Source organism: Vulpes vulpes, chromosome 14 (genome assembly GCF_048418805.1).
Source record: "Vulpes vulpes isolate BD-2025 chromosome 14, VulVul3, whole genome shotgun sequence".
NCBI lineage: Eukaryota > Metazoa > Chordata > Mammalia > Carnivora > Canidae > Vulpes > Vulpes vulpes.
Genome location: NC_132793.1, coordinates 47,073,381 through 47,100,898, shown reverse-complemented (window position 1 = coordinate 47,100,898; position 27,518 = coordinate 47,073,381). Strand labels below are relative to the sequence as shown.

General features: G+C 46.4%; 1 long non-coding RNA gene across 1 annotated transcript in view; it reads left to right on the top strand.

Annotated features, from left to right (window-relative positions):
* The window catches only part of LOC140595412 (uncharacterized), an 80,962-nt gene extending 54,324 nt beyond the window's left edge, over positions 1 to 26,638 (top strand). Inside the window, exons 2-3 of the long non-coding RNA XR_011996997.1 lie at positions 13,587 to 13,774; positions 21,329 to 26,638. This is a non-coding gene — a long non-coding RNA (uncharacterized lncRNA). The remainder of the gene's footprint in view (positions 1 to 13,586; positions 13,775 to 21,328) is intronic.
* The last annotated feature ends 880 nt before the right edge of the window (positions 26,639 to 27,518 follow it).

Genomic DNA, 27,518 nt, shown 5'->3' with positions numbered 1-27,518 from the left:
AGCCTGCGTCGACCCGCCCCCCCTTGCTTGTGAGAGCAGATTGTGAGATTTGGGGGAATCATGTGAGCTGATTGTTTTAAATACAGCCGTTATGAAAAATAAACTATGTAAACTTAAGTAAATAAACTGCATTGAAACAAAGGTAGCAAATGTTTAAAACTTACAAGTTTTTGGTTATTTTTACAACAACCTGTGCTCTCAAGGTCATTCAGTACCTTTATAGGGGAAATGCTCTATGATGGTGTGTCCTCACCTACCTTCTTTGCTCCGTGTTCAGTGCCATTCGGCAGACAGAGATCAGCCCCAGCAAAAGTATTTACATCACGGACAGAGGCAAATGCTACAAGGAAGGGCTCTTTTTCCTGGGGAGGAGGAAGTTTGCAATTTACTGGGACCACTGCATGAGATGTTCCCAGGGCATGGCTATGCTTTATCCCCCAGCACAGCGCTGGGCACTTGGAGGCCAGGCATCCCCCAACAACATTCTGCAGAGAAGCTTCTCCAAGTTTCTCTGAAATGTCTTCCCTTGGGAGAACCTGCGGGGTGTCTCTGAGGGCAGGGCCAGGCCAAGATACTAGCAGATCCATTTCTACCTGTGTAGGGACCTCTGTGGTGACCCTCTGGCTTATCTCTAGCCCTGCCTCTCCCTGTCCTGTGTTGCTGGGCTTTCTGCTCCCAGAGTCACGGGCCAGGTGGCATAAGAGGCAAAGGGCCTAGAGTTCAAAGCCTGCCTTGGTCATGACCCAGATGCAGGCACCTAGCTGCTGTGTACCCCTGCCTCCTCATCTGTTAGTGGAATGATCCTAGGGCTCCCTTTCTAGGGCTGTCATGAAGCTAAAAATCCATAAAAAAGAAATGATCAAAGTTATCGTGACTGGTCTTACATTCGCTCTGGGCTGATGCCCTGGCTCCCCTCGACAGTGTTGCCTTAACCTGTCTGAGTTGCCTTACTGGCTTCCAAGGGTGTGACAGGATGTGCACGCCAGAGGGTCTAGCCAGGCCCAGCACACCATGGGGGCATGCAGGCATACCTCAGTAGGCCTGGGTAATAGCAGAGGTGAAAGTCATTATTTGATCAGCAAGCTGGAGGGGCAGGCAGGGTGTCAATCTACATGTCCTGTGGACACTCTTGCTACGAGCCACAGGCTGGCTCTCCACCCCTCATGGGGTCTGGAGCCAAAGCAGCATGGAGACTCTCATTCTACTTTCTCCTCTGCCTTCCGTCCCCCACGCCAGGTCCCGGCCTCACCTCACAGCCACCCGCCTCAGTGGCCATCCATCCAGGTCTCTGGGTGTTTCTCTCCACAGGGAGCTGACAGGTAATCAGGGACTTAAATCAGCACTTAGCTTCTTTTTTTTTTTTTAATTTTTTTTTAAATTTTTATTTATTTATGATAGTCACAGAGAGAGAGAGAGGCAGAGACACAGGCGGAGGGAGAAGCAGGCTCCATGCACCGGGAGCCTGATGTGGGATTCGATCCCGGGTCTCCAGGATCGCGCCCTGGGCCAAAGGCAGGCGCCAAACCGCTGCGCCACCCAGGGATCCCCCAGCACTTAGCTTCTAAAGCCAAGCAAACAAAGCATTTCCTAAACGCCTTCTTAATTCAACAAAAGCTCTCTTCACACTGATGTGAGAGTCTGCAAATGCAGGTCATCATCAGAGTCAGGACGACTGCATGATGTGGAGACTGAGCTGTTCAAGCAGGCTGGGCAGAGTGGGAAACACTTCACTATCATCACCTAAACCCTCAGGACAGCCATCAGTCAGCCTGTCCTCATCTCCTGTAATGATCATGTTCCTCTGCAATTGGCCACAGAGATTGATATCTTCACAGCAAATCTGATTTCTCTGCTCATTTTCTAGGTTGACTTGTAGAGAAAGTTTTCTTGGGAAGAAACAATGAGTTCCTTAAACTCTAGTCTTAAAGGACAGTGCCTTTGACAACTTTTTCCTTGCAATTCTAACTTTTTATTTTGGACATTTTCAATCACATATAGAAGTCAAGGAAATAATTTAATAACAACCAATAACATGATGACCTTCATGTGCCCATCACATGAAGGCGCTGGCTTCAGTAACATTGATGCACAGCCAATCCCATCTTGTCTGCATCCCATCCATCAAATCCCAGGCAGGGTAATAGCTTGTCCACAAATATTTCAGAAAATCTCTCTAGTGCACCAAGAAACTTTAAAAGTATATAGTCTAATAGCAACAGCATACTTTAAAAAAGGATAATCATCATAAAATACCCAGACCAAAATAATAGGTCTCTATTCTCTTAATAGTCCCATGATGAATCTCTATGACTTTTCTGAATTGGGAACCAAGTAAAGTGCAAAATAGCAATTAGCTGATATGTCTCTTAAGCCTCCTTTAGCCTATAGGTTCCTCTCTCCCTCTCTTTTCCCCTTCCCAGCACCCCCTTACCTGCCAGGAAGAAGCTAGTTATTTATCTTGCAGAGCTTTCTAAAGCCTGGATTTTGGTGATCACATCTCTGTGGTATTTTAACATGTCCTCCTATTCTGTGTATTGTCTTCACATTGATGCTTAGATATAGAAGCTTGGTCAGCTTCAGGAATGGGTTTGTTGACTGGGTGGTTGATTTTCACAGCCACATCATAAGGGGTGTGGAGTCCCTCTCTCCAGAGGCACAGATTGTCCACTGGTCTGGCTTTTTGCTCTGTTAGCAACCACTGATGATCATTGCCATTATTCGGTGGGGGGACAGCCAAATATTGATATTTTAAATTTATTGTTATGATCTAATTTATTGGCTGGAATATTTTTGTAAAGAGGAAATTGGCTTCATCCACTATTGTGTTGCCCTAAGATACAGCTCTTCTAGGAAAGGCAGGACAAATGCTTTCTTCAGTCCTTTTATTCACTTTTTCCTTTCTTCTTCTTCTTTTTCTAAAGGAGATATTTCTCTAAAATTCTCCAAAGGTAAAAGTATCTGTTACTTTTTCTTTTTTTAAAGAGGATTTTTAAAAAAGATTTTACTTATTTATTCATAAGAGATACAGAGAAAGAGGCAGAGACATAGGCAGAGGGAGAAGCAGGCTTCCTGGAGGGAGCCTGATGTGGGACTTGGTCCCAGGACTTCAAGATCACAACCTGAGCCAAAGGCAGATGCTCAATTGCTGAGCCACCCATGTGCCCAGAAGTATCAGTTTCTATTGCTGGGTAACAAAGTACCACAAATTTAACAGCATATAGCAACCTGCTTTCAGTATCTCCCATTTCCTGTAGGTCAGGACTCAAGATGTGTCTGAGCAGCCTGTCCTCTGCACAGTCTCACCAGGCTGCAGCCAAGAAGTAGCTGGAGCTGTGGTTTCCTCAAAGACTCAGCTTGGGAAGGACCTGCCTCCAAGCTCACTCAGCGTTGGCAGGACCCATTTCCAGGGGTTAGGAGACTGAGGGCCTGGCTTTAGGGGGCGGGTATGATTTGTCCACCAGTGTCTAATAATTTTGGTTTTCCATGTGTGTTTAGTATCATTATGAACTTAGATACCTAAACATTTTTGATATTTTGTTCCATGCTTATTTTTTGACTAGAGAATTCTTTGTAATCTGGGGCAAACTTCTTCCTTCCATCTTATTTCAAAGACAGATTTTTGTCCCAAAAACTTGGCCCCACAAGCTCTGGATGTCACATAAGCATTGTGGACAGTGCTGTCTCTGTGTGTTTCCCTGGCATGGTTTGTGATCTGCTTCCATCAGAATCACCTAAGGTGCTAATTAGAAGGGTGGGTGTCCCCACTCTGGCCCCCAAGATCAGCTCTTATAAATCTGGGGTGGAGGCCAGGCTTCTGCTTCTTGTAGGAGCCACCCAGTCATTCCAATGCATGCTAATATTTTGAGAAGCTCTGACATCATAATCCCCAGTGTGAACATTCCTAAAATGTTAGACAGGAGGCTGTGAAAAACATGTGACTGTTTTGTTGATATTTGTAACTTCCGTTCAACCAAAAGGAGTGACTTTAGCTAGATCTAGTAGAATACTTACTGATCAATCTTTCCTTTAGGAAGTGAACTCATGGGAAGTAAAAGTACTTTACTATGAAACATCTTGGGGAGAAATGTGTCAATTGTCACCTGCTAGACTTCTAGTGCACATAGGTCAAGACCTGCTGCAAGCAGAAGAAAAATGCATACTTTCTGCTAAGACTAGGGGCTGACTTCCACCATCAGAGCATGTCTCTGGTAAGTCATCTTAAAAAGAAGAACAAGGCCAGGGACGCATGGGTGGCTCAGCGGTTGAGTGTCTGCCTTTGACTAAGGGTATGATCCTGGGATCCTGGGATGGAGTCCCACATTGGGCTCCCCACAGGGAGCCTGCTTCTCCCTCTGCCTGTGTCTCTGTCTCTCATGAATGAATGGGTAAAATCTTTAAAAAAAAAAAAAAAAAGAAAGAAAGAAGAAAGAAAGAAAGAAAGAAAGAAAGAAAGAAAGAAAGAAAGAAAGGAACAAGGCCAGAATGAGCCATCCAATGGAGAGGAACCTGTGCCACACTACAGATAGTCCTAATGAAAGATGGATTCATTCCGAGCACCTCTGTCAGGGCAGAGAGATTTGCCAGACTCAGTTTGGCCATTTCTCTGAAAGCAGTCTGTAAAGCTTCATCATTTCATTTGGTGTCACGATCGTGTGTGCTGTGATTTCCAGAAGCCAAAAAGCAGCTTCAGCTGACCTGCACAAGGCAGATTTCTCCTCGCCCCGCAGACTATAAGTATCCTTGTTCACAAAGCAGTGATGTCTCACAAAGCCTTGAAGTCACTGGGGAGTTCACAAACGAAAGTGACTTCCAGAGCTGGGCACAGAGACCTGTGGGTAGGCCTTGCCAACATGGACAGGGTCAGCCCGCTTGGGCCAAGGTTGGCAGGTTGGGCACTGGGGCTTCCGAAAGCCCTGGAATCTCCTCTGCACTCCCTGTACCCACTGTTCACACCCCCACAGGCTGCCTCTAAGATATTGGAGCCTAAGCCAGAGCACAACGAGAGGCCTGTCTACTGCAGATTTCAGTATTTAAAATTCTGAAGTCAGGCCAACAAACTGTTAAATGAAGCAAATTTATCTTGCTATCTTGATAAATATACCTTCCTCATGACCCAGAATTCCTGGAAGTCCAAAGTTAGGGTCCTCAGACTCTTCCATGTTCCTGGTGGAACACAGCATCTGTGGCAAAGCTCCTCTTGGCCCTCGGCCCATGGTAGACTCCCTGCTCCTCCTGCCTATCTGTCCTGCACCTCAAGGGGTCTCGTGTGCTCGTGCATGATATCCAGGCTGCCTAACTGTGCAGACCCACCCCACAAACACCCATCAAACAGCCAAGGCCACACTTTGGGGTCAGGGGCACCAAGGGCTATTCCTTCCATAGGAGGACAGGCTATTCAGGAAAGAGCCCACCCAGCACTGCACATGTCAGCTATTGAGAGTGTGGTCCAGAGGCAGGGGTCACAGGTTCTGGGTGGATGCAGCCCTTAACTGTAGACTCCTTGCTCTTTGGGGAGAGAGCCAGCCAAAGCACAGCCTCCTGATTTGTGGGGCCTGGGACATAAAAGTATAAGGGTGGTGGTACCTTTCCTTAGGAGCTTTACTTCTCAGAAATGAGTCAAGGGACAGGCTCCTACCAGACTGGTCATCACTAACCTTGGCTGAGGAGATCAACCTTGTGAATGAGAACAGACCCTTTCATTGAGGCAGTGTGCCTCTGACATGTTAGGGCCATCATTCCTGCATGATCTGGGCTTTTCTGCAATTTCTGGTGCTTGGGTTCTTTGAGTTTCTTTCTTACATCTGGAAACGGTGGGAATAAGCCCCACTTTCATCCCTCAGGTTTAAGGATATAATGGGGTTTGTGACATTGTTAGCACAATGTCTGGCATTTATTTTTTTATTTTTAAAAGATTTTATTTATTTATGAGAGAGACAGAGAGAGAGACAGAGAGAGAGAGGCAGAGACATAGGCAGAGGGAGAAGCAGGCTCCATGCAAGGAGCCTAATGTGGGACTCAATCCTGGGACTCTGGGATCATGCCCTGGGCTGAAGGCAGATGCTCAACCACTGAGCCACCCAGGTGTCCCCAGTGTCAGGCATTTAAGCTACAAACATAGGTAGCTTTTTTAAAAAATAGGAGGTGGAGTGTCCATCAGTGCAGAGAAGGAATGCTCTGGAAAGAGACGGTGCCTGGTGAACCATCACCTGCCAGGAATAGAGGGCTATAGGGTCAGACACGTCTCTTAGGCTTCTCTTTCGATAAGCATGGGAACATGGGCACAGGTGCCTGAAAGCTCCTGCAGCTCTTCATTTGTCGGGGAAACGGAACAGCAGAAAGGGCTACCAGCAGGTGACCCCATGGGAACTGGAGCCTCATCCTGCTGTGGAGCCTGAGAGTGGGCTGTTGCACACACTGCACAGTTGTCCTGTTGGAGGGCCAGGTGGGCTGAGGTTCATGACTGGCTGGTGCCTGGCCCTGCCCTGAACCCAGAGGTGTCGACGCACACAGTTGGATGTCAGGATGGTGTGTGGTGAGGGAAGGCCAGGGGTACGACGGGCACTGGCCGCCTCTGTTACTCCATTGTGTTGTAGCAGATCCAGCCATTTGAGAAGAAGCTTCCCTCTGGTGACAGAAAACACCCTTAACTCTCAGATAGCCTATTAGTCTATAAGGGGAACAACTCCTTGCCCTTTTCTGATGTGTAAAGGCCAGCTGAGAGGCTCGATGAGGGAGCAGAAGAGTACTTTCCTACAAAGTCCTCCTGAGTTAAGTCCCTGGCATGATTCCTGCGTGCTGAGGGAGTGTAGGGCACGTGGGCTACAGTCCCAGACTCTACCACTAGCTGGCCCTGAACCACTCTGATTGTTAGCTCCTTAATTACAAGTTTGAGGAAAATGCAGTTGACCTTTGAACAACATGGATTTGAACTGCATGGGCACATTTATAAAAGGATTGATTTTAATTTAAAAAATTTTTATCCTTTGCAAGCCAAGCAATTAAAAAAAATTTTTAATTTAAATTCAATTTGCCAACATACAGTATAATACCCAGTGCTCCTCTCTTAAAGTGCCCTCCTCAGTGCCCATCAGCAGTCACCCCAACGCCCCGCCCCCTCCCCTCCTGCAACCCTTTGTTTGTTTCCCAGGGTTAGGAGTCTCTCGCGGTTTGTTTCCCTCTCTAATGTTTCCTCACTCAGTTTCCCTCCTATAAAAGCAGTGCAGTACCGAAAGTGCATTTTCTTGTCCTCATGATTTTCTTAACATTTTCTTTCCTCTAGTTTACTCTACTGTAAGAATATAGTATATGATACATATAACACACAAAATATGGGTCAATTGACTTTTATGTTGTTAGTGAGGTTTCCAGTCAACAATAGGCTATTAGTAGTTAATTTGGGGGGAGTAATAAGTTACATGTGGTTTTTCAACTATGCGGGGTGTCAGTGCTCCTAACCCCTGTGCTGTTCAAAGGTCAACTGTGATGACTTAATATGTTTGTTGTTGCTTAAGAAAGTGTGAGCCCAGAAGAGCCTTCTGTAGGGGGGAAGTTTGCCTGCATGTGTACAAAGCTCAGGCCCAGGAAATTCACTTCCTCTTGACTATGTCTCTCGTCCCAGCCTGCTTCTCCAAAGGCCCTGCCACATGAACCTCAGCAAATGTCATGGGATCGAGTCCCAGGGCTATGGGAGTAGTTTGGAAGTTGTGATAGACAAAGTCAAAGGTATCTGTATTTTAACCCCCACAACCAGTGTGTATCTTATGGTACATGGTGAGGGAAGACTAAGATCACAGATGAAAATAAGATTGTTGGTCAGCTGAACTCGAGATGGGGAGATATTTTGGATTATCTCAAAGCCGCAATGTGATCAAAAAAGGTCCTTGTAAGTGAGGGAAGAAAGTAGGAGGGTCAGGATGATGCAGCAGGAGAAACACTCAAACCTCCAGTGTTGGCTAGGAAGACAGAAGGGGCCATGGGCTAATGGATACAGGCAGCATTTAGAAGCTGGGGGAGGCAAGGAGTTGGTTGTCAGGAGTCTATAGGAGACATAGCCCTGCTTACATCTGGATTTTAGCCTCATGAGTCCCATTTCAGACTCTGACCTCCAACACCTTAGGATAACATATCTGTGTTATTTTGAGCAACTAACTCATGCTAATTTGTTACAGTAGCCACTGAGAGCTAATATAAGTGTCTTTCCTTTAAAGATACCAGAATAAGAGCAACTGTGTCCAGCTCCCCTCTTTAAAGCCAACCAAACACAATAAGAAAAATGAGTATCAGAAAACTCCATCTAAGAAACTAAGGCACAAAGAACTTCAAAGTACAAGGCTGGAGAAAATCACCAGCTATCAAATTCAATGAAAAACCGTATGTGTGTGTGCGTGTGTCTGTGTGTGCATGCCAAAGAAAAGAGGTAAGCAAAATAAAAACACTTTTTTTTTTTAAATAAAAAACGATGGCTATAGTTGAAATCACATGGACATTATCCAACTTATGCTGACTGCACATGTTTGGATGCATAGATATGTAAGCACATTATTAAGGAGAAATTATTAATAGTGTCATCTCAGAGTAATGGAACTTGGCATAATTTCTACTTGAAATGTTTTTAACTTTTATTTTATTCTTCATTTTAAAGCATTAACTATAGTTTTTACATACAAAAAACCCCCCAAACTATTATTATAATAAGGAAACAAAAAAAGGAAGCTCAAAGCACAAAGGTAGAAATAAGATGAAGAACTAACACGAAAAGCAGATGAATTTAAGTAATTTGGGAGTATATTTTGTTTAAAACTGTGTAAACAAAATAGACTGGCTGTTACTCTGGAAACATAGTATCTGTATTTTTCCTTATCTAGGAAAAAATACTTGTGACTTCAAAAGAAAAAGAATATCTAAACAGACAAGTTGCCATGAAACAACTGAGAATGTTACTGAAGGTCTGTTCACCTCCACCGAGGTCCAGATAATTTTTATGAAATGTCACGAAACCCTCAAATTTAAGTAACAGATAATTCCAATGCATTGTACATGTTCTAGGTAGATAAAAAGAGAAAGCTATGTAATTACTTTTATTCAGCAAATATGATGCCAAGTCCTGAGAAAACACAAAAATCAAACAATAAACAATCTTTTTATGACCATTAATGAAAACATCATAAGTGAAATACTAGCACATACCATCTGGGAATACATTAAAGAAGACAGGAAACCCCACCATGTAGGGTTCCTCCTCGAAATGCAAGCATGGGCCAAGTTAGGGAGTCAGTTACCATTCATATAACTTTATGTCTGACTTAGCAGAGCCTGAGGCAGGCATTCTTACACAGATGCTTTCTCAGGAGAGCTCTAAGGGGCAGGAGCAGGTGGGAGACACAGAGTGAATAGGAGTTTCCTCTGGAGATCAGCTTGGATCTGATCCGAAGGGGCCCTGAGGGTGATTTGCACCCCTTGCCTGCTCCAGCTGGAGGCCTGGGTACTCCTGGTGCTCTGTAACTGTCCCAGCCCCGCCACGGTGTGGGCTGTCCCCGCCTCCAAGGGAAAAGGCTCTTGGGGTCTGAGAGGTGACAACAGTGAGCCCTTAGGGACTGCCACTTCCAGCAGCCGGCGGATGAGCACACCCAGCTTGAACGAAGATCTCAAGTGTGGGACTCGGAAGTGGGGACTCCACCTGCAACTCCTACTAAGTCAAAAGAGAAAAGACATGCAATCATTTTCATGATCATTTTCAGGATCAGCAGGCATTTGATGAAATTCAGCATATTTCTGATTTTAAAAATCAACAGGAGTAGATATTTGTTTCCACAACATGATAAAAATGTTTTGATAAAAATGCATGCTTCGGGATCCCTGGGTGGCGCAGCGGTTTGGCGCCTGCCTTTGGCCCAGGGCACGATCCTGGAGACCCGGGATCGAATCCCACATCAGGCTCCCGGTGCATGGAGCCTGCTTCTCCCTCTGCCTGTGTCTCTGCCTCTCTCTCTCTCTCTGTGACTATCATAAATAAATTAAAAAAAAATTAAAAAAAAAATGCATGCTTCATGATGACAACATTCCCATAAAAGCCTCAAACAAAAATGTCAACTAATGTCACACGATAGAACATATTCTTGAAGTGCTCTTTAGTGAAATTAACCATAGGAGAAATATTGAGGTAAAAAATATAAGTGAGGAGGTGAGTTATTATGTTTGCAGGTAAAATGTATTATGTATGAAATAATAAATAGAACTGAAAAATTATTTTAGATAATGAGTAGTTCAGTCAAGTGCTTGGCTACAAATTTAATTTGCAAAAATCAATAACTTTATAAAAACCAAAAGCAGTTGGATAAAATGGAAAAAATATATCCCATTTATATAGCAAATAAAAAAAATTTAAAAACACCAAAGAAGAAAAAATGATCCTTGTGATGAAAACTTAAAACACCAAAGAGAAAAGAAAAATTAACAGTATGACTACATGGAAAGATATTCTCTCTTCTGGGGTTGAAAATCCTTCATATTATCAACTTGAAACTGTTCTCCAGTTGATCTATATGTTTATGATTGTCTAAATAAAAATAGAAAGATAGTTTAGTTTCAACTAGATAAGCTGGGTTTTATCTACAGGGAGTTCCTACAGAAAAGGAAAGGCAAGGGAAATAAAAGGATCAAGAGGAGATTCAGGCACAGAAAATTCAGATGTCAGTGTCATAGACGTTGGAGGTGTAAGCGATGTGGTGGTTTGGTGTATGGACAGATACACGGGCCAATGAAGAGAACTGAGAGCAGAATATTCCTGAATAATATCAGAGCTTCTTTTGTAATGAAATGGCATTTCAAATACATAAAGCAGGAAGATTTTGTCAGTAAATGAAATTAGAGAAGTAGATAACCATCTGGAAAAACACTGAATGAAATCTATAACTTTCCCCATCGATCAAAATAGACTCCAGATGTAACAAAAAATAAATATAATGTAAAACTGTGAAATGATGGGAACATGCAAGCGTTCTCTTATAGGTGTGTGATAAGAAAAACTCTGCTCACATAAAATACAAATTCGGAAGCCATAAAAGACGTAGGTAAAAAATTTAAGTAGATAAACATTAGAATTGTCTGGAAACTAAAAAAAAAATATCATAAATGAAGTCAAAAGGCAAATGACAAACCGAGGGAAAAGGATGCACACACACAGTTCATAAAGGGTTAACTTTAGAGCTATCTATTACATTTTAGTTAAAAAAAACAACACACTAGAATCTTAAATAAACTCCATCCATCTATGTTCCCTACCAAAAAAAAAAAAAAAAAAAAAAAAAGGAGTTTGCAGGGTCTGACTAATGGCATGTGCTATGACTAAATTATCCAACACAGACTTGAGAATCAAGTGCCAGAGCTGTTGGAGCTGATAAGGAACAATCTCCAAGACGTATTTCTAAGTGACAAAGTGTGCGCATGACAGGACTGCACATATATGGACATGTTTATATTTGAAGAGAAAACCGTGGAAGGATGTACTGGGAGTCCTTCCGACTGGGACCCTGTGGGAAGGAGGAAGCCTGGAGCTCTGGAAGAGGAAGGGAACTAATTTCATTGTATTCCTGTAAATAAGGCTGGAACTTCAAGTCACATACATATGTGCACATCCACTTTTTAAAGCTTGCTAGTTCTGCAGGAAGTCTCTGGGAAATACATGGCCCCCCGCACTTGCCACAGGTGCCAATAGGCCTCGCACCGTCGGAGGAGGGTGGCCGCCAAGGGAGCCCAGTGCGAGCCACCGAGGTCCTCCCAGGGAATGGGGGTTGAGCTGGCAGGCACCCCTGGGAGGCCCCGCCACGTATCTGTCCTCTGAGCCACGTCAAGGTGAGCTCACAGGAAACCAAGTCACTGGTTGCTCTCTGCAGACCTGGCCTTGGGGAAGGCTCCTAGAAATCCTGCCCTGTGCATTAGCTTTCCTGCTAGTGAGAAGACAGACTTCTTGGGTCCAAGGGCAGGTGAGCAGCTTCCAGGAAGGAGAGGACATGGGGGCATGAGCCCCCTGGCAGGCGCAGGGTTCATGGTTAGCCACGCCCTGGCGGGAGGCAAAGGCCACACATCACAGTGGCAGCCCCGCTCTCAGGACTGAGGGCCCCTGTGTGCCTGGGACCTTGCTCCTTTTCTCCCACCACGCAGATTACACAGTGCCTGGCTAAGGCACTTGGGTGAAAAGAACGTAATTTAGCAATCTGGTTCCACCCCCATTTTTCCTCCAAACGTGGGGCCTTGTTTCCAAACCTGTAGATACTGTTTCTCATCCTGAAGAGGATGGGTGTCAAGGCCCAACCCTTTCCCCAGTCAAAAGCACAGTATCCTTTAAAACCTAGCTCAGATCTCCGGACCCCAAGACTTCTCCTGACACACCTCCTTCCCATCTTCTCCCAGACTCTAGTCACATTTTCTCTTCAACTGATCAAGCTCTGTCTTGATTTTCTTAACCTAGTCATGAGAGCACCACTGCTTTTTAAATCTCAAAGCCCCATGGCTTAGCAAGGCCTTCAGGCTGCCAGTGAGTGGGACTGAAGTGAGGGTAGGAGCAGGACCTCTGGGGAGTTTTAAAGACATCCTGGCTCAGACAGGTGGATGCGGGGCTGGTCCAGCGCAACATGAGGAAGGAGTCCAAAGGTGTGCCACTTACCTGTCCCCTGTCTCTGCTGGAAGGAAAGGCCCCTAGAGCTCAGAGCATCAAGGAGTCGGTAACTCACTGAGGAGGGAGCAGTGAGAGAGAAAGAGGAGCACCGAGCGGCACGCCTCTGCGGTGATGCATTTCAGATTCAGACGGAGGACTCAGAGTGCCAGGGCGTTCCCCTCTGTTGTGTGCAACAGAATCTGGAAACCCCCCAAATCTTCTCAATAGCAGAGTAGATTTAAAAACCTTGGCACGTTCACCCAGGGGGACACTTAACAAGGACATGAAGACGAGCCGTCGACCACCACATGCAGTGTGGCGCCGTCCCACAAAAACCGCTGGGCCAAGGAAGCTGAGGCAAGAGTGCACCCCTCACGGCTCTGTAGGTGGGACCACCCAAACTGCCCATCTCTGGACCCCACTGTCGGGGCCCAGAGACACTATCTTGAGGTGACAATGTTTGAAGGGGGGCCAGTGGTCCCTGGCATGGGGGCCTTCTTTTTCTTACCTTGGGAGTGGGTTTGTGGAGTGAGTCCAGCTGCTGAGAACCCAGCAAGCTGCTGCGTTACGGCGTGTGCCCTTTCCCAGAGGTGAGTTACACTGCAGAGAGGGATGATAGTGCACCAAGGAAGTTACCTGTTCTACCTTCTCAGGAATCATCTCACCCTTCCATCCCCCACCCACCACTGCAAAATTCACCCAGCACTCCTCTGAGTGGGCTTGGCACCGTGGAGAGGAAAAATGGTGCTGATGTCATAGGCTTTCCTTGTTATTTTAACTCGCCTTTCATTATTTTTTGTTCTTGCTTTAAATGAGCTCTTTTTTTTTAAACTTCCTTCCTGGCATTTGAGTCATTTCCCAAGGTTTTTGTCTGCTTTAGATAAGGAACTTAATACCCAAGATGGACTGTAACTTCTACATTTTGTTTCTCCAGGGGCTTTCTACCCAGATATAGACATGAATTTGGGAGAAAATCAGGTATGAAGTCAACAAGCTGAGTTTGCAGCAGGGCAGGACTCTAAGTATGATCAACTTCACCGAATCTCCTGATACAAAGAATCGTGCTGTGTAGAGATGAAAGCTTACTTTTCATGACATGAAGGATCCTGTGATTTGAGGAAGGTACTTTCTTTTTTTTTCTTTTTTGTATTTTTTTTTTTATTGGAGTTCGATTTGCCAACATATAACACCCAGTGCTCATCCTGTCAAGTGCCCGCCTCAGTGCCCGTCACCCAGTCACCCCAACCCCCCGCCCTCCTCCCCTTCCATGGACCCCTAGTTCGTTTCCCAGAGTTAGGAGTCTCTCATGTTCTGTCCCCCTCTCTGAAATATCAGAGAAGAAGTTACTTTCAACTGCCCCTCATTTTCCAGCAATCCCAAGGGAAGCACGAGTGCTCTGAGGTCCCGCAGCTGGTGAGGGCAGGACCTGGTTAAAGCCCTGGGTTTCTTGCCTCCACAGTGTCTTCCTTTTCTGATCCACAATCCTAGTATCAGCCCGGATCAGAATCAGCATAAGTGAACATCCTCTCTGGCACGAAGAGAAAAATCTCATGAGCTGGCATGATGGGAAAATGAGACAGTTACCTCTTTGCCATTGTCTGCTGATGGATAAAACTACACACCCCATTCCTGGCTTTACCCCCACCCTATTATAAGGATTCCTGACAGCATGGGATGTCCAAGCTGGCCTTCAATTTCCCCTGCTTTCCCCCCTGACCCTTATCTGGCCCTCAGTACCCCAGACATCCCCCCCTGTAAGAGAAGTCCACTCCTGAGCTTGTGGAGTTACCCACACCCCACTGGTGGTGGATATGCCATGGGAATTGCAAAAATGTCATATAGGTGTAAGAAGTGGGCATGGTGGGGGTCAGCAAACTATGGCCTATGGAGCAAATCCTGCCTGCTGCCTGTTTTTATAAATAAAGCTTTATTGGAACACAGCCATGCCCATCCGCTTACATATTGTAAAGTGCTTTTGAGCTACAAAGACAGAACTAAGCAGTTGTGACAGAGTCCATGTGGCCTGCAAAGCTAAACATATTCATTACCTGATTCTTTATAAGAAACATTGATGGCCTTGGCCAGTATAGAGATAGCTAAGTTATTTGTCTCGGTGTTGTGCTAACACTTTAACAGAACCTTGTGGAGATAATGGCTGCAGAGGTGTGGCTGCTGTGCTGACAGTTGGAGGCATCCTCATGGGTTAATGGAGGTCACGTTGCTTACTGGTCTTTTGGTGGCCCTCACAGACATGTTTGATGGCTTCCTGTACTTCCCATACATTGAGCTTGCCCCCTTCCTTTCTAGGGCCTGTAGCTCGGGTCCTACCATGAAGCTGTGGGGCACCAGGGGACCAACTCTGGCCTCAGTTCTGAGACAGTAGTGGCTGCTGGCAGGACTTGGTGAATGGGTTTGGCTTCTCTGGAGCTAACGGGTGATGGAGCAAATTCCACCTAGATTTTATGTGTGTGTGAATAAACTTGTGCCCAAGACCCTCTCCTTTTTTAAAAAAAACTTTTAATTTGGAGATCCTTGTGCATTGACATACAGCTTGTAAGAAATAGCACAGAGGGATCCCATGTTCCCTTTACTAAGTCTTCCCACTGGTAACATCTCGTAGAACCATAACACAATATCACAACTGGGATACTGACAGTGATGCAGTCGAGATAGAGCATTTCCATCATCCTTGATCCAAGGACACCTCCTGTCCTTTTAGAACCATATCCACTTGCCTCCCACCCCCACTGCCACCATGGCAACCAAAAATTTTGTCTTTCCTTGCTAAAATTTAATCATTTCAAAGTCAGTATATACACGGAACTATACAGCATGTGACCCTGGAGACTGGCTTTTGTCCTTCGGCATTATTCTCTGGAATTGACAAGTGTGCCAATAGTTCTTACCTTGTTATTACTGAGTTGTATTCATGTATTGATGGACAGCAGTTTACCTAACCATGCACCAGTCGAAGAACATTTGGGTTCCTACTTGTTTTGGACTATTATGAATAAATCTGCTATCGACATCTATGTACAGGTTATTGTGTGAACATGGAATTCATACAGCAGTCTCAGAGGGGCTGGGCTCAGACAGGTAGGACTCAGGTGGATGCCCTTTCCTGATAGTCTCCAAACACATGTGGCTTGTTAGGTCGAAATGAATAATCACCCATCCCTGATGGATGTTTACCTGGGTGCCACCCTTCTGTCAGCCTCAGGTCTGTGTTAGAATTCTGCCTTCTCCATAACTCCTGGCCCATCAACACTCCTGATGCCATCATCAGGCTTGGTCCCACCATTGCTCCTGGTCCCAACACTGTTCCTGACCCCACCAGCACTCCAGTCCTCTGAACACTGGAACCAGGTCATATCCTTACTCCCGGTTCCATTGTCCCTCCTGATCCTACCATTATTCCTACTCCCATCATCACTCCTGGTTCCTCTGCCACCCTTGGTCTCATCATCAGCCCTGGTCTTGTCATGACCTCGGATCTCATCTCCTGGTTTCACCATCACTCTCCCTCCTGGTACCCTCATCCCTTCTGGTCCTATCCTCATTTCTGGTCCCATCATCCCCCCTGGTTCCACCATCAATCCTGGTCCTGTCATCATTCCTGACTCTGTCATTCTTGGGTGCATCATCACTCCTGGTCCCATCATCAGCCTTGGTCCCACCATCACTCCTGGTTGTCCATCATTCCTGGGTACACCATCCACTAGTTTCACCATCAACCCTAGTCCTGCCATCACTCCTGGCTCCTCTGTCATTCCTGGGTACATCATCACCTCTGGCTCCACCATCACTCCTGACCTCACCATCACTTCCAATTCTTCCTTCATTTCTGGGTGCATCATCACTCCTGGTCCCACCATTGCTCCTGCTCCCATCATCACTCCTGGGTCCTCTGCCATTCTTAGTTCCTCTATAACTCTTGGTTCTACCATCACTTCTGATCCCATTATCACCCCTGAGTGCATCATCATTCTTGGGTACATCATCACACCTGGTCCCATCATCACTCTTGGTCCCATTATCACTCCTGACTCCTTGGTCACTCTTGAGTGCATCCATCATACCTGGCTGTATCATCCCTTTTTGCTCCTTTTTCATCAGCCTTAGATCCTCCATTGATTATTATTCCTCACTCCTCCATCACTCTTCCAAGTTGGTCTTGGGTGCAGCATTCCGGCTCAAAGAGGATTGCCATTACTCATCCCACCATGTGATCTTGGGAGGACCTCCCTTGCAGGTGAGTAAGAGGATTAATGAGACAAAGTGTGAAAAAGCACTTTGAACTCCCAGTTATCATAGGTGTGTGTTCTGCTCAGATGTCCTGCTCAGCCTAAGGGCTTTGTGCATGGCAGTGTACAAAATTATACAGGTAAATGCTAGCTGCTAGGAAAGAAGTTTCCACTGGAGCTACAGTTATGTTCTTCTCTGGAGGGGAAACCACAGCTCTGTTCAGTGAGTGTATGTTGAGTACTTAGGCTCTTCCAGGACTTATAGTTCTCAATGTGGTATAGGGGTGTGTGTGTGTGTGTGTGTGTGAGAGAGAGAGAGAGAGAGAGAGAGAGAGAGAGAACCCTGCCACCCTGCTCAGGCCTCACCGACAATGAATCTGATTTACTTGGCCCAGGCTGGGGCTTGGCACTGAGGTTTGTCACACTCCCATGGTGATTGTCATGTGTGACTGAAAATGAACATTATGCCCAGCATCACCACAGGAGCCAGGGGAAGTGGTGCTTGGAGGTTTTCAGTCCCTGGTCTGCCTCCTGGCAGCCTTAGGGATGTATTTTGTCTCTGCCTTGACCCTCCTGCTTTTGAAGGTGGTAATATTCAAGCTGAACACTTCACATCAGAGATACTTTGCTCCAAATGGGGATGCCTTAAAGGATGATGAAAACTGAGTGTGACCAGATGGCTTTCTTCTTGCTGTTTCCTCTTCTGTACTTGTTCTAATCATCACCTTTGTGTTGATGTTATTCCTTTAAAAGCATTTTACAGTGTATTTCAAACAGTGGGCTTTAATGTTTTATAAAAAGTCACACAATAAGAAAGTCACCACTTGAGTGGTAGACCTTGAAAATAATATCTCAATGTCAACCCTACTTCAGAAATCTAAGAACCCTGATGCTAGCAAAAGAAGGCAAGCACAATGGGATCCTTGGTGTGTCTTCCAGGATGCACTTATGCCCATGACCACAGGATGGTGGAGATAGAGAAAGCAGCCTTTACACAACTTGTGAGTAGGGGTCTGCTGGGCCATGGTGAAGGCCAGCATAAGGAAGTCATGAATTCTCTTTCATTCCCGTTTACAAATGGAGGAACTGCGAGCAGAAGGGGCCAGGAACCAGCCCAGCAAACTCTCCCCCATTGTTTTTAAATTTGAACATATATATCTCTTTCTGAAAAGTAAATACCTGAGACAAGTTGGCAATGTGCTTCCTAAATGTCCATTGGATTTCCCAGCTGAACAGGCCTTCCCCTGCTTGATCCCACTTCTCTCCATGCTCACCCTAGAGATTCATCAGTTAATTCACCAAATAGTTACTACTCCTTGTAACAGGCACCAGGGACCAGTGATGACAAGAAAGACAAGTTTCCAGCTCTGTTGGGTTTACAGTTATGAGAGGGAGACACTGTGGATCACATGCCTATGTGAAGTTACAAATATACGAAGTTTTAAGAAGAAGAGGTACAATGTGGGGAGGCTTGCTCTGACAGCAAATAACAGGGAATTTGGATCTACTCTGAGAAGATGGGCACAGCTTCACCAACACTTAAAGAAGTTAAACAGGTTAACAGGTTAACTAGTTTATGTGTATGTAGGCTTGTCTATGTGTGTGCATCAGAGTATGTCTATGTGTGTGTATAAGAGTGTGTGTATGTGTGTCTAGGCATGTGTGTACTGTGAATAGGCATGTGTGTATATGTGTGCATACAAGGGCATATGTATGTGTGTCTGTGTATATAGGAATGCGTAGGTATTGTAGATATGTGTGTAGGTATGTGTATAGGAATGTGTGTCAGTGTATTTATAAGCATGTGTATAGAAGTGTATGCATGTGAATATGTGTAAGCATGTATAGGAGTGTGGATATGTGTGTATATGGGGGAGCATGCATTTGTGCATGCATAGGAGTGTATGCATAGGTTTGCATGGTATATGTATGTGTAGATGTGTGTATAGGTATGTATGTAGGTGTGCATGCATGGATGTGTGTAGATGTGTGTGTAGGTATGTGTAAAAGACTGTGTGTGTAGGCATATGGGTGTGTAGGTGTGCATGCATGTGTGTGGGTGTGTATAGGACTATGTAAGGGTGTGTATGAGTGTGCAGATATACATACATATATGTGTATAGGCATGTGTATAGGAGAGTAGATGGGCATGTGTGTAGGCGGGTGTAGGCATGCATGCATGTACGAGTGTGTAGGTGTGTGTGTGTAAGCAGGCCGTGTGCGTAGCTTGCAAATGCCCTGTGGGAGGAGGACCCAGCAGCCCCCAGAGCTATGGTTGGAGGATGCAGAGATAAGAATAGAAAGGAGGAAAGTACCAGGACTAACCAGGCCATGTTAAGGTTTTGGTTTTCCTCCCAAGAGCAGTGGGGAGCTGCAGCATTTTGTCGTGGCATATGTGTGTGGAGGCAGAAGAAGAAAGGGCCAGGGTCATACTTTAAAGTGATTTTCCCTTCCAGCAGGAGTGTGAGAGGCAGGAGCCGAAGAGGCCTCCTATCAGGAGCCCAAGGCAGAGGTCCCCCTGAGCAGTGGTGGGAGTGCAGCACGGGGAGTGACTGTGCAGGGAGAAGAAGGCCAGTTTGGGCTCGATGGCATCTATGAGATGTCGGGCGAGGTGGAAGGTAGGCAGGGTCCCTGTGCATCCTGTGTAACTGTGTGCTTCAGGGGGCCGGGCAGAAAGTGATCGCAACTTTGGTCTTGCTGACTTGCAGTAGTCCAGGTGAGAAGCAGGTAGCCGGGTCAGGAATGGGGGTATTTGTGGGAGTGAGGTCATGCAGGGAGACACAGGGACCAGGAAGACAGCCACCAGGAGAATAATCTACGGGGATGCAGACTACCTGGTGTCCTTGAACAGAGGATTTCAGAAGAAAGTCAGAAGGTTGAGTAATTGAGGACCCCATGGGCTTGGGTCACCCATGGAGGTCAGACCTTAGTGGGAGCAGCTTCAGGTCATCACAGAGGCAGAAAAGAGAGAAGTGAGAATGGCAGGAAAGCAGAGGTGACATGCATCACTGTGAGGACCACAGTGGGGGCAGGAGGCAAGGTGACATCGGCCGGGGTGGGGACACGCTGTCCTGTAGGCACATTTTCGCAGCATATTTCAGGTGGGTGCAAGGACCTGGGGAAGCCAGCCTTGCCTACTGCTGACTCACCCTTTCAGGCTGTTCCGTGGAGCTGAAATGTCCACTACTGCTCTGTGCCTTCACGAGTCATTTTGCTGCTCCAGTTTCTACTTCTGTGGAGAAGAAATCCACAGAAAACCTCTACCAGAGCAGGTCACCCACATCCTATATGACCCTAAATTGATCCACTGAATGACACAGTTTCCTGGTAAAGCAAATGACTATCCTTTTGCACCCCTACTGCCTCTATCTTGAAACGTAGAGTTGAATGGAAATACATTTGTTTCCGAGAATTCTATGGAACCAGCTGGTTTTGCAATGTGACAACCCAATTCCTGCAAACTGGTCACCATTTAAAATTATAATTGTCTGGAGGGGCTCAGAGATGAATTGCTAACACATCAAAGTCACTTCTGCCTTTTCCAAGTGTGTGCTTGCTGGATCCCTCAGGTGAAGTGCCAGGAGCCTCTGGGTGTTCCAGATTTAACTTTTTTAGGAAATCATGGGGAACTGTCCATCTGTGTGATGTGGCAACATTGTGTTTCATCCCAAACAGGTTCCCATCCTGCTTCCAGGGTGGTTCTGAAGTGGCTTCTGGATGTTGGAACCTGCATAAGCCTGGTGTCTCACCTTCCTCTCTGCCACCCACTTCATCCCCATGCAAAACAGGAAGGTGGTGGCAGGTGCAGGCACCAGGTCTCTAGCCAGCTCAGGCATGTGTGCCATGGCCCCCTCTGTGCTGTCTACTGCTCCCTGCTGTCACTGGGCCCCAAGGGGCAGGCAGGCTGTTGGAACATAGACAAGCAGACAAGAGCTGGTCTTTCCAAACATGTCTATGCTGGCAGTTCCATGCCACCATCTGGAATATCTGCCCATATAAAGAGCCATCTCCCTCACTGTCAGCCCCTGGCAAGGGAAGACCTACATTTCCATGAGCAATAGCCCCACTGGGAGACTTTTCTCTCTTTCCTCTCTTTCAGTATGGGTGGTGGAAGTAGTTTGACCCTGAGAACTGATGTGTGGGGATTTGCTTTGGCAAGCAGATCAAAGCTCTGCACACCCGGGAAGCACTTGAAAGGTTTCCAGGTCAGCTCTTGTCCCACAGGTAAAATCTTTAGGACTCAAAAATCTGGAATGAATGCTTTTGACTGCAAGTAATAGCCAAAGTATAGGTAGTTCAAACAATCAAAAATGCTAATCATTCCATGTAATGAGTCTCAGGTGGGGTGATTTCAGGGTCGGCTAACGCAGCAATTCAGTGATGCCTTTGAGGTCCCAGGTTCCTTGTCATCTCTTATTTTCCACTTTCCCAGGCATGCCAACTTGTCCTGACCCCAGCAACTTTGTAAACCAGTGTTCACACCATCATTCAAGAGGACAGGAGGACCTTTTTCACATCTCTGTTTGAGGGCAAGCGGCTATCGCTCTCCTCCTTCATACCACGTGGGCAGCCTGTGTCACAGGTCTCCCTTGATTCAGATGTTGGTCAGGGGGATGGGCATGTTGTCAGCTCAGGCCGGGATAAAGGAATCTCTGAGGATCTTCTGGAGCTTATTGCCAACAGATACACAACAGAGTTCCTCTCCAGAAGAGTAAGAAAGAACATCTGTTGGAGAGGCATCAAGGAGTCCTAAGATGTGATTAGGACAGCCCACACCTCACTTCATATAGAGAGAAGGACAAAATTTTGGATAGACCCCAGGTGACTTTCAGCTGAAGAATGATCACAGCTTTAGGTAGAAGACAGGTGGGCTACCAGGATGCTGTTTAGTGGAGGTAAGGCCCCAGGGCTACCGAAGCCAGCACAGCAGCACCTCTGAGCATGGTTGCCATGAGGCCAGCATTGCTGATTTGTCACTCTGATTTGTCAGGAGCAGCCAGAAATCAAAATGTTTATGCAAAATCTTACACTTCTAAATATTGATAAGTAATTCAAAATTTAAAAACACTGTGACTATGATAAAAAAAAAAATGTCCAAGAGCTGGACCGAGCCTGGGACCAACAGTTCCCATTCTGGTAAAGAGGCTCATGGCTAGAAGTTGTTACAAGGCTTTGCCATTACTGATTGTCACCAACCGGGACTGACACCTGTGGCTTGAGAGACACCAAATATTACAGCACTATTACATTCTCCCAGGACTGGGGATCAGGCCACTTCCCAGCTTTTATCTTCTAGAAAGAACTGGGGAAAGGAGATGAGACAAACCAAAACGCTCATAAGAAATAGGCTGGGATGGGTCCTGTCAGCAGGAATGTTTCCCTTGCCATGCTGGAGAGAGGTAGGACATGGGTCATGTAATTCATAGTTTCAGATGGAAACTAGACACAATCCAGAATGTTTATGGGAAAAGCAGCAGGGTGATGAAACTTAGCCACCGGTGAAATAAAATTAGACAAACGGGTGTAAGCATGGGCAGCTAACTACGTGATGGGACTCCACCTTCACGGAATCCTCCGGAACCTGAGACGTGGGGCCTCGGTACACCGCGGGCCATCTCTACTTTGACTCTTGTCAGTTTTAACAGGATTTGGTGCTGGTATTGGGGTGTCAATCAGGCCTTCTTGTCCAGGACAATGCAGTCATGGGTGGAATGTCTGATTCGGAAGGACTTTTCTCTGTCATCGGGCCCTGGGTTCCTCTGCACACCCACAGCCTTACCATGTCACCGACCTCAGCAGCCAGTACCTGCTTGTGTTACCTGGAGGCACTCCCCAGGTACCGGTGCAGCAGGACAGCTGTGTTCCCTACTCCGTCCTGGTTGCCCTGCTTTCTTCTCCTTCTCCCCTGCCCCTTGCCAAGCAGACGCCGAGGGAAACAAAGCAGCTTGTAAAAAGTTCAGTTATTTGCTATTTATTTAAAAAGGGATATAAAAAAGTCACTTGGTTTATTTTCAAAATGACTTAATAGCACAAAATTCAGTCAGCTGCTTTTTTATGAAGTGTATAAGCTGGAGTCATCTTTATCTGTTTGCCCCGTAAACACCACGACAGAGGTGACAAAGGTGGGCTGGTGGCCCGGCATGTCTTGCTTGGCTCCTTCATGGTCTATGCCCCTCCCACTGTGTGGCAGAGGGTCAGGGTGTCACCACGGCCTTTTATAGATGGAGAATTAAGGACACAGGAGAGTTGAGTCAGTCCCCTGAAGTCACAGAAGAGAATTCACAGGGTGCCTTTATCTAGAGCCGGGGCTCTGACCTCTCACCTCATACCTCATGAGGACTGGGAGGGTTCCACACTTCCATGGAATAGTCTGGATCAGTCAGGAAGACCAGATTCTGGGGACGCCCCAGGACACTCAGGGAGCTCCGTAAGCCCTGGCTGCAAAGTAGGAAGCCCAGCGCTTGAAGGGCCAATGTGAATGCCGCTCAAGTGGCAGTCTGGCCCCCAGCTCACCTCCATGAGAGGTAGGCCTGGCTCTGCTCCCATGCCACTGTCTGAGCGGCAGTTACGCCAGGGCACCTAGCTGTCTTCTCCTTCACCCCAGCCAGCAGGGCTAGGGCCTCTGAAGAGAAAGTGCCCTTGCAGAGAAGCAGTCCCCAGCTTGCACAACAGGGGCAGTGGGGCTGAAATGCCCGTGGCAGCTGGGGACCCCAGTGACCAGCATGATGACAGATTGGCACAAGGCGTGCCACTGAAGGGCACCAGGGGTGGGAAACTGTGGCCGCTGCCATCCCACAGCAGTCAGAGAAAGCTCACCAGGCACATGTTGAGCTCTTGGGTCACAGGGCCACCTTCGAAAATGCACGCCATCCCAGCACCCTACGTATGTCCACTCGGGTTCCCAGGTTACAGACCCTCTGGCATGCCCTCCATCGTCTCTGCTCTGAGTGGCTCCTCTCTGGAACGTCCCCCAGGCCCTTGCAGCATACCTTCTGGCATCCCTGGGTCCGGGGGCAGTGCCATGGAGCCTTGTGCTACCCAGGAGTTGCTTGTGGTGGCTGCTTCCAGAACCAACTAGAGCAGGAATGATAACCATAATCCTAAAACTGTCACACAGTGGATGTGAGACTGTTCACGTGGCTGATGATGGCAACTGTGGGTGAAGCACTGATTGCCAAAAGCTTTACGAAGTCATCTCCTTTCCTCCACATGCTTCTGGGCTGTGCGACATTATTCACACATGAGGGAACTGAGGCCCCGGGAGGACAGATATTTGCAGAGTCACATGGCTGCAAGCGTCACATTTGCTAGCAATCATAGCTACAGAAGGTGGGGATTATTATTATTCCTGTTTGTACTAAATCGCTTGAGTTTGGGGATGCCAACTGTGGCCAGGCAGCAGTCCTGACCTGGGAAGATGGGGCCCGGCTTTTCTGTGTGCTTGTGGAGGAAGGCACACGGCTCCTTTCCAGTCCAGGCTCCCAGCTGCAGAGGAGGGTCTAGCACCTGCCTACCGGGTCCTGGGCACAGGCCTGGACCTACCTGGTGCCTGGCAAGTCCTCTATGGATGCTTGAGATGTCTGCCTCTCTAGATCGCCTATATGCTTCTCGGAAACCCCCAAGTTTTCTTACTCAGCTTCCTGAAGATAATAAAATTCTATCTGTTCAATCTATGGGACCTCCTTTCAAACAATCATTGTGTTCCTGTACTCATTTTGTGGAGAATCAACACTTGGAAAGTAAGATCAAATAGATCATTTGTAGTTCTCTAAAATTATATTGTCTAAATAGGGCCAAATTGTTACAACAGCATATTGGAACCACCGAGAATGCTGTAAATGCCAAATGGACCCTGCAAATCGCCCAGCTCAGCCAGGGAAGCATGATTTACAACCTTCTATTTCATGAGCAGAGCTGCTGCTGGAGATGAAAAGTGTAAAAAGATCCTGCCGAAAAGCACCATTCCTCTTTGTGATTTATCTCTTTCCAAAAGCTGGGGAGCAGCTTTTGCTCCTCAAAGCCAGTTGCCAGGAGGTAAACACCAGTTAACTTTTAAAACAACATGCAGTCCAGTCAATTTTTCTATAAATATTGTGCATCATATTAGAAGGCTATTTACTAAATGTGGAAAAATCAATAATTCTCTAAAGAAGAATGTTTAATCAGCCAAGTAGCCAAACAAGACTTGAAAGCAGGAGAGTCTTTGAAAAAAGAAAAGCTCCGAGTCTCTGCCAAATGTAACTGGGTGTTTCTGTCCTTTTCATTCTTTCTTCAATGGGGCCAGGCCTGGAGGTATGGTGCCTGACTTTTCTCTGTCTCCTTGCAATTCCAGTGACAGGGACTCTCCTCTCCTGAGGGTCTGCCCCAGCCCATGCAGGAAGAGTGTACAGCTATTGTCTCCTTAAATTTAGTGCTCACAGGGATCCCTGGGTGGCTCGGCAGTTTAGCGCCTGCCTTTGGCCCAGGGCAGGATCCTGGAGTCCTGGGATCGAGTCCCACGTCGGGCTCCTGGCATGGAGCCTGCTTCTCCCCCCTCCTGTCTCTCTATCATCAATCAATAAATAAATCTTTAAAAAAAAAAATTTAGTGCTCAACAGCATGATGTCATCGTGACTCTTATTGTCCCCATTTCATGGAGGAGGGAACCAACATCTCTGCAGGTGAAGAGGTTGGATCCAATGCCAAAGCCAGAGAATGCCCAACCCAAGGCTCTAACTCTAGTGACAGAGGGAGAGTCTGGATGGTCTCAGCTGCTCAGCATCCCGGTGTGGGGCAGCTCACCTCTTCCTGTTCAGACTGTTGGAGGTATGAACTCATTCAGTCCCCACAGAGCCCCTGGAGATGTGAGCTTGCATTGTCTCCCACTGCAGCTGAGGAAACAGTCACAGAGTGTCGTGCTACACAATGGCGAACAGAGCAGTTCAGCTGCTTGCCTAAGGTCACACTGACAGAGTGGGATTTGAACTGAGGGTGGACGCAAAAAAGCTGGATGATCTATAACCCCCGTCCCCCCGGGAGAAAGAAAGGTGTTCTTGTGAGGTTCTGCGCGTCTAGGCCTCCCCACCCCAGGCTGGGTCAGTGCGATGGCACGCTCACTCCTCTGTACCGTGCAACTACTTTCAGAAATCATCATGTCAAAATCAGTATCAGCGGATTTCCTTTATCTGTTCTTCTGTCTTAAAACAATGTATTTTAAAAGTTGAAGCTTCAGTTAAAAAGAAAAAAATATTCAGATTCAGTGAAATATCTCTGTTCTCCTGGCTTAAACTTCCAACCACAGATACTCCAAGTGGCCACAGAGAATGACAGAAGACAAGTGCCTTAAGTTCTAGGTGGTCCTTCTACAGACCCTATGCTGTCACTGTTTGCTGAGAATCTGCTGCAGGAGCTGGACACTGAGCCAGCCCACAGTGCCCCTTGACCGAGACCTTGCTCCACAGGTCTGTGGACAGTGTGGTCCTCTTGGGCTGGGGTCTCACTTTGCAACTGGGAATTTCCCAAATAGACCTCCAGAGAAAATACAGTGTTTAAAAGGATATGTGACTATAGGTGCTGACTTGAAGCTGGCATGTATATTATTAAAATGACAGTGACCACCACGATTGTTTAGAACATAGAACAATGGAAGTTTTGTGTTCATGTGTATGTATGTGTGTGTGTTTTTGAGGAGGAGGCTTTTACCATTGACCTTGTTTAGAATTGGTAGGACTTGGCAAAAATAAAAAGACAATAAAAAACGAAACCGTCATTTACTCAGTTTTATTCCTGTTTGACTTTTTCTGAAGATCCTTCAGAATCCATGGCTCCCCCTCCCTGGGACACTGGGACCACCACCTCAGGCCCCCGCTTACCTGGGCCACCTTTGGGAAGTGTCCATCCCCTTCCAAGAGAACTGCAGCTGAAAGTGAGTGGCCAGCCAGCTTCCCCTGGTGCCTGTCCCTCTCTTCTGGGGACTGTCTTCTCATCCTCTTCTCTCTGGTGCAAAATCAGGAAGTTCCGAAACCCAAGTCCCCATTTTTTAAAAAAAATGTAGATTTTATCAAACCTCTGTGAATATTGATAGTTAAAAAACAGGAATCAGCTGAGAGGAGAGGAGAGAGATTTCTTTGGCAGATCTTTGAGTATAAGCTGCTTTAGATGTTCTAGAACAATCATAAACCTAATAGCATGGTATAAGCCCTGAGCCAAGACCCCCAAACTGTCTACTTTTATTCTGGAGTTTCAATGAGTTCTGGGCTTTATTTTTAAATTGTCTAAAAATTTACTTCATACAAAAGAGCGAATATTGTTAAAACGTCCATACTACTCATTCAATGCAATCCTTATCAAAACAATACCAGCATTTTTCACAGAGCTAGAACAAACAATTCTAAAATTCAAACAGAATCAGAAAAGACTCTGAATAACCAAAGTAATGTTGAAAAAGAAAAGCAAAGAAGGAAGCATCACAATGCTTGACTTCAAGCTATACTACAGAGCTGTGATCATCAAGACAGTGTGGTCCTGGCACGACAACAGACATACAGATCAATAGAACAGAATAGAGAACACAGAAATGTACCCTCAACACTATGGTCAACTAATCCTTGACAAAGTAGGGAAGACTATCCTCTAGAAAAAAG